The sequence below is a fragment of the Lemur catta genome, unplaced genomic scaffold (assembly GCF_020740605.2).
Source record: "Lemur catta isolate mLemCat1 unplaced genomic scaffold, mLemCat1.pri scaffold_156_ctg1, whole genome shotgun sequence".
Taxonomy (NCBI): Eukaryota; Metazoa; Chordata; class Mammalia; order Primates; family Lemuridae; genus Lemur; species Lemur catta.
This window is the reverse complement of record NW_025423778.1, coordinates 49720-56805: the sequence shown is the minus strand read 5'-3', so window position 1 is coordinate 56805 and position 7086 is coordinate 49720. Positions and strand designations below refer to the sequence as shown.

The 7086-nt window shown below is 58.1% G+C and overlaps 2 non-coding genes and 2 pseudogenes across 2 annotated transcripts; all 4 read right to left on the bottom strand.

The window, feature by feature from the left end:
• Positions 1–460: 460 nt before the first annotated feature.
• On the bottom strand, positions 461–579 carry LOC123629485. Its single transcript, XR_006732091.1, has one exon. It is a non-coding gene; the product is annotated as a 5S ribosomal RNA (ribosomal RNA).
• A 1203-nt stretch (positions 580–1782) lies between these two features.
• Positions 1783–1904, bottom strand: LOC123629500 (annotated as a pseudogene).
• Positions 1905–5372: 3468 nt separating this feature from the next.
• On the bottom strand, positions 5373–5491 carry LOC123629484. The gene has a single exon (XR_006732090.1). It is a non-coding gene; the product is annotated as a 5S ribosomal RNA (ribosomal RNA).
• Positions 5492–6691: 1200 nt separating this feature from the next.
• LOC123629488 lies at positions 6692–6812 on the bottom strand (annotated as a pseudogene).
• Positions 6813–7086: the final 274 nt, after the last annotated feature.

Here is a 7086-nt window from a genome sequence, read left to right as displayed (position 1 = left end):
CAAAGAATGTTTCTACTTCTTAAGCCTTCAGAATATTTTCTAAAGATTTAGACGTTTGAAAAGTGTCTCTAGATGTCTTCGCATCTGGATTCTTGAATTATGTTACCGTGAACGAATAGCCAACTGTTTAGATTCTCTTCTTCTGCATATGTGGATAGGGTCCAATTTTTCCTTTCCTAGGGTGGTAACGTGGTCATCTCCTTGGACAACTTTAGACTGTGTCCTGAATTCAGAGCCGGTCGGTCAGAAGTTCCGGAGGCCCGGACCTGCGGCAGGTGTGTGAGGGCGACAGCCTCGGGGACTGAGCCTCCACATCTCCAATCTGACCCTCTCTCCAGGGGCCACGGGGCAGGGTCCGGGCCGGCCGGGGGCGGGAGCCGGGGCGGGGCGCGGAGGGCGAAGGCCCCCCCCTCCCCTTCCCAGCCCAGGGGGGCGGGACAGAAAAAGAGGCAGAGCAAAAAGCCTACGGCACCCGGGATTCCCAGGCGGTCTCCCATCCAAGTACTAACCGGGCCCGACCCTGCTTAGCTTCCGAGATCAGACGAGATCGGGCGCGTTCAGGGTGGTCTGGCCGTAGACGACGGTGGCCGCCCCCCGGACGCCTCAAGAGGCCGAGCTGCTGGGACGCGTCCCTCCCTGCGCCGTCGGGTCCCTCCCGCCGCCCTGGCCCATCGCTAGCCCACCTGCCAGTATCGGGGTGGGGTTGGGGGGCCAGGCGGGGCCTGACGGGTTTCGCGCGCGCCCCCCCCCACCCCCACCCAAACCACGGGCGCACCACCGTCCCACACCCCGAGGAGCAGACCCACGGGCACCGCGCGCAGGGACAGGCTTCCACGCGTGGGGGCGGAGGGCCAGAGCCGGAGAGTGCGGGAGACAGGGCCCTCCGCCGGCCCACGCGAGGGCACGGTGGGGAGGGGCTTTGGGGCGGGGCCGGCACGAGGAGGCAGGGCCGCGCCTGCCGCCGGTCCTTCACCCCGGAGGTCCTGAAGACCTGCAGTGTCCCCCCCACCCCGCCACCCCCACCCCCGTCTGGGGAGGACCCTTCTGCCCCGATTCCCCTCAGGGCCTGCGTGTGGCAGCAGCCCCCGCGCGGGGGCGGGGGGCGGCGGGGCGGGCCAGAGCCCGCTATCCTGTGGCCCGGTGGGGTGGGGTTTGGGGTGGGAAGCCACGGGTCGGGGGGCCGGTGGGTGGTTTGGGTTTGGCTGCGTGCGCTCCGTGTGCTGTTGTGCGTCCTCTCTGCCCGGGTGGCCGGAAACTCGCCCTGTGCGGCGCGCCGGTGTGTCTCTCGGGAGCCCCGGCGGGTGGCGAGGAGCCCGCCCGGCGTGAGGCCCGGGCCCGAGGCCCGGGTGTGCGGCGGAGAGGAAGTGCACGGTCGGCCGGGGGTCCGGGGGCCCAGGACAAGGTTTGCCGCCGTGGGCTGTCCCGCGCCGGGTGTACGCGACGTCCCGGAGTGCGGGGCGGGGGGTGCGGGGTGTGGGGGAGAGGAGACCCAGCGGCACTCAGGGATCCCGCCGCCCGCCCGGCCCGGTGTGGGGCCCAGGGCTGGGGCTCCGCTGCCGGCCGAACAGGAACGGAACGGCTGGGACGCTCTGCCGCTGCCGCCACCTGGCGGTGGTGTTGCAGCGGGGGAGAGGGGAGGACGCCCTGGGCGGGGGCAGCGGGCCGCGCCGGCGGGGGGGCGGGGGAGTGCCAGGGGCCGAGGGCGAAAGTGGAGGCGGGCACAGAACGCCGGGGCGCCCCCACCCCCGTCCCCTCGGCGGGCGGGACAAAAGAAGAGGCAAAAGCCTGCAGCACCTGGTATTCCCAGGCGGTCTCCCATCCAAGTACTAAACCGGGCCCCCGACCCTGCTTAGCTTCCCAGATCAGACGAGATCGGGCACGTTCAGGGTGCTATGGCCCTAGACGGCGGCGGCTGTCCCCGGACGCCTCAAGAGGCCGAGCTGCTACGCGGCCCTCCCGGCCCAGCGCCCCCCACCCGACCCCGCGCCCTCCTGCTGCCCAGTAGCCTTCAGAGCCTCGCTCTCTAGCTGCTACATACACACCAAACACTCAACACTTTGCCACAAACACATACACCAATGACAACAAAAATCAAACACTCAATAGCACATCTATTCAAAGCACGGAGGACACAAACGGGAGGGCAATGTGTGACTTGTGAGATTCTACAGACGTCAGGAGCCCACATGAAGGCTCAGGGAAATATTCCAAAGGAGTGTGACGTGGCTCAGAGCTCCTTGGACATGAGCAGACTGGCTTCGGCGGACGGCAGCTCTTACATTTTCACAGTGGAGCAGCCGGAAAAGTAGAAAGTTCCTTCCTCGCCTTTCCTACTTCATGCAGTGGGAACCAGTCCACGGTTCTATGGTGCATGGCTACGATTATTCTGTGGGATCCTGCAAAGAAGAAATGCTGTTGGTGTCTTTGGGGACTGGGAATTTGGGTGTGAGAGGAAGAGGTGAAATCGATCAAGTCATGTAAAAAAACCTCTCAGTTCTCCGTTTTGAACTTGGATTATCAGTGGAAACTCAATGTGTTTTCCTGTAATTTTTTTTTCTTTTCTTCCTTTATTTATGTATTTATTTATTTATTTATTTATTTATTTTTTTATTTTTAGTTTTTCCACGGAAAGTGCCGAGACATAGGTGCGAACTCAACAGTAGTGCATTTCAGCAGCATCTAGATCGTGGTCTCCGCCAACCATCGTTATTAAACGGTCCTAAGACTTACTGGAGACATAGGCTGACTTGAAGTCTGGGGCGGGAAACGGACGCTTCTTGTACTGGGAAGCGTGGATGCTATGATATCCAACAGGACGAGGGTCACGTCAAAAGACACAGGAACCAGAATGAGTAGACTCCCGTTTGCCAAACACAGGACGGTTTGATCGCCAGTAAGTATAATAATTGCAAGATATTGAAACACATTAGATACGTTTAAATCCGCGATGAAACCCCTCACAATGCGAAAATAACTCGGGTCACTGCGGACAGCGGTAGGAAACAAAGGGAAATGGTGACAACCGGGGCTGCCCCCGACTAGTCGCGATGTATGGACACTCTTTCAAAAGACATCTCAACCCCTCACAAGGTAGGTACTGTATTTGGACTGGATCCAAAGAAACTGAAATGAGCGTGTGTGTCTCAGGGAAACGCAAACATTGAGTACTTGCTGTTTTCTCTAATACGGTGAAATTTTTAGATGGAATAATGTGGCTGTGAGTACACTGAAAAATGGAAGAAAGCCTCTACCTTTGATAGAAACATATTGACTTTTTATCGATGGAGGGATATTATTAAGGGGATCATGAACTTAAGGTAGGAGGGGTATAAAGGAAACAAGATCTGGCCAGGGGTTGGTGATTTCTTGAGTCAGGGGAGTGAGAAAATATTCTACTATTCTGTCCGATTTTGTTTCTATTTCAAATTTCCCATCATGAAAAGTTTCCAAAGATACCATGAACAGGATCAAAAACAAGCTGCAAAACAGGACAAGGTATCTGTAGCCCATATAATTGGCAAAATGTTACTGTTACAGAATATCTACGTTTTATATGCTTAATGCGCCTTTGGCCCTGTGTCCTCATTATTAGTCAAGGAAATACGGAATAAAAAATGAAGCCAGATATAGTTTCCAACTCACCGGATTGAGGAAACTTAAGAAACTGATCACTGTGTTGGCTTTGAGGAAAACTCTTGCACTCACCCTGCTGATATGGGAGGCGAAATTATAGAACCATTTGGAAAACAAATGCAGCATAAATGGATATGAATAAACACTGGCATAATTCAGGAGCAAGCATATTCTCTGAGTAGCACGTACCAGAGAGAATATAGGGCACATGTGACCAGGAAGCATCTAGGGTAATCCTCACGGGAGCCCCTTGTACACGGACCTAGTCAAAGATCGCATAAAGATACTTCGACTGATTCGTGCAGTGCCATTCTCTAGCAGCGCTGATGAACTGCAGCTTCCTGTGTAAGCAAGGAGTATTCTCCAAACAGAAGGTTTCCCCTGGCACACAAGTTACCCAGAAGGAATCCAGAATCGTTCCACATGTATTCTATAAACTGTGAAATTAACAAACTACCTCAATGAGATAGTCCTATAACAGAGAGCAAAAACTTTCAAAGGAAAAGCCAGGAAAAGGATGACAGTCGAGATGGGATTTGTTTGGGAGAAGCGTTTCTGTGGTTCCACGCCTTGAGAAAAAGATACACAGCGGCTTCCGACATATGCATCAACTCCCATTTTTATAAGGTGAGTGGTGGGGTTTTGGTACGGTTAATTCGATTTAATATAATAATCATACTGATAATCATGATCATTATTATCATTCTTTAACATACCCCTTTCCCAAATTAAAAGAAAAAGAGAAAGAAGCAGATAGTAAGTTTCTAGTTATACACCCTGCTTAAATTGGATTATTTATTAATTTGGGGGAAATGATTAGTTTGGGGACTCTGTGTCCGTCTATCGAGGACTACGGGATAGCCTCTCCATGGATTTGAGCCATCATGTACGTTTTTACTAAGTTTTCCATCGAAGTTGGCACCTTTGCCCCGTAGGTGCCGCGTAGATTTTCTGTGACTTTGAGTGTTATCCTTTTGAAAGATTGCATTCATTAGTGTGTATTGGCGAGGAAATAAGAAACATCGAAACTATCGATGGAATGTTGATTTCACCTAGAGCTATCTTGCTGGACTCCCCTAGGATTTCTACAGGTCTCCCGTGCATAGGGGAAAACATTCTATTTTGAGAACCGTAGGAGGTGAGGAAAATGAAGAAAGGTGATTTTCCTTTCCCACATATTATTAGTGTTTTCCCTTGTTGTAGTACATTTTTGGAGCGTCTCTTGCAGGATCGAACGGAAGGATTTCCTATCAACACCCTGGTCTTGCTCGTGACTTTCCAAAGAATGTTTCTACTTCTTAAGCCTTCAGAATATTTTCTAAAGATTTAGACGTTTGAAAAGTGTCTCTAGATGTCTTCGCATCTGGATTCTTGAATTATGTTACCGTGAACGAATAGCCAACTGTTTAGATTCTCTTCTTCTGCATATGTGGATAGGGTCCAATTTTTCCTTTCCTAGGGTGGTAACGTGGTCATCTCCTTGGACAACTTTAGACTGTGTCCTGAATTCAGAGCCGGTCGGTCAGAAGTTCCGGAGGCCCGGACCTGCGGCAGGTGTGTGAGGGGCGACAGCCTCGGGGACTGAGCCTCCACATCTCCAATCTGACCCTCTCTCCAGGGGCCACGGGGCAGGGTCCGGGCCGGCCGGGGGCGGGAGCCGGGGCGGGCGCGGAGGGCGAAGGCCCCCCCCTCCCCTTCCCAGCCCAGGGGGGCGGGACAGAAAAAGAGGCAGAGCAAAAAGCCTACGGCACCCGGGATTCCCAGGCGGTCTCCCATCCAAGTACTAACCGGGCCCGACCCTGCTTAGCTTCCGAGATCAGACGAGATCGGGCGCGTTCAGGGTGGTCTGGCCGTAGACGACGGTGGCCGCCCCCCGGACGCCTCAAGAGGCCGAGCTGCTGGGACGCGTCCCTCCCTGCGCCGTCGGGTCCCTCCCGCCGCCCTGGCCCATCGCTAGCCCACCTGCCAGTATCGGGGGTGGGGTTGGGGGGCCAGGCGGGGCCTGACGGGTTTCGCGCGCGCACCCCCCCACCCCCACCCAAACCACGGGCGCACCACCGTCCCACACCCCGAGGAGCAGACCCACGGGCACGCGCGCAGGGACAGGCTTCCACGCGTGGGGGCGGAGGGCCAGAGCCGGAGAGTGCGGGAGACAGGGCCCTCCGCCGGCCCACGCGAGGGCACGGTGGGGAGGGGCTTTGGGGCGGGGCCGGCACGAGGAGGCAGGGCCGCGCCTGCCGCCGGTCCTTCACCCGGAGGTCCTGAAGACCTGCAGTGTCCCCCCCACCCCGCCACCCCACCCCCGTCTGGGGAGGACCGTTCTGCCCCGATTCCCCTCAGGGCCTGCGTGTGGCAGCAGCCCCCGCGCGGGGGCGGGGGGCGGCGGGGCGGGCCAGAGCCCGCTATCCTGTGGCCCGGTGGGGTGGGGTTTGGGGTGGGAAGCCACGGGTCGGGGGGCCGGTGGGTGGTTTGGGTTTGGCTGCGTGCGCTCCGTGTGCTGTTGTGCGTCCTCTCTGCCCGGGTGGCCGGAAACTCGCCCTGTGCGGCGCGCCAGTGTGTCTCTCGGGAGCCCCGGCGGTGGCGAGGAGCCCGCCCGGCGTGAGGCCCGGGCCCGAGGCCCGGGTGTGCGGCGGAGAGGAAGTGCACGGTCGGCCGGGGGTCCGGGGGCCCAGGACAAGGTTTGCCGCCGTGGGCTGTCCCGCGCCGGGTGTACGCGACGTCCCGGAGTGCGGGGCGGGGGGTGCGGGGTGTGGGGGAGAGGAGACCCAGCGGCACTCAGGGATCCCGCCGCCCGCCCGGCCCGGTGTGGGGCCCAGGGCTGGGGCTCCGCTGCCGGCCGAACAGGAACGGAACGGCTGGGACGCTCTGCCGCTGCCGCCACCTGGCGGTGGTGTTGCAGCGGGGGAGAGGGGAGGACGCCCTGGGCGGGGGCAGCGGGCCGCGCCGGCGGGGGGGCGGGGGAGTGCCAGGGGCCGAGGGCGAAAGTGGAGGCGGGCACAGAACGCCGGGGCCCTCCCACCCCCGACCCCTCGGCGGGCGGGACAAAAGAAGAGGCAAAAGCCTGCAGCACCTGGTATTCCCAGGCGGTCTCCCATCCAAGTACTAACCGGGCCCCCGACCCTGCTTAGCTTCCAAGATCAGACGAGATCGGGCACGTTCAGGGTGCTATGGCCCTAGACGGCGGCGGCTGTCCCCGGACGCCTCAAGAGGCCGAGCTGCTACGCGGCCCTCCCGGCCCAGCGCCTCCCACCCGACCCCGCGCCCTCCTGCTGCCCAGTAGCCTTCAGAGCCTCGCTCTCTAGCTGCTACATACACACCAAACACTCAACACTTTGCCACAAACACATACACCAATGACAACAAAAATCAAACACTCAATAGCACATCTATTCAAAGCACGGAGGACACAAACGGGAGGGCAATGTGTGACTTGTGAGATTCTACAGACGTCAG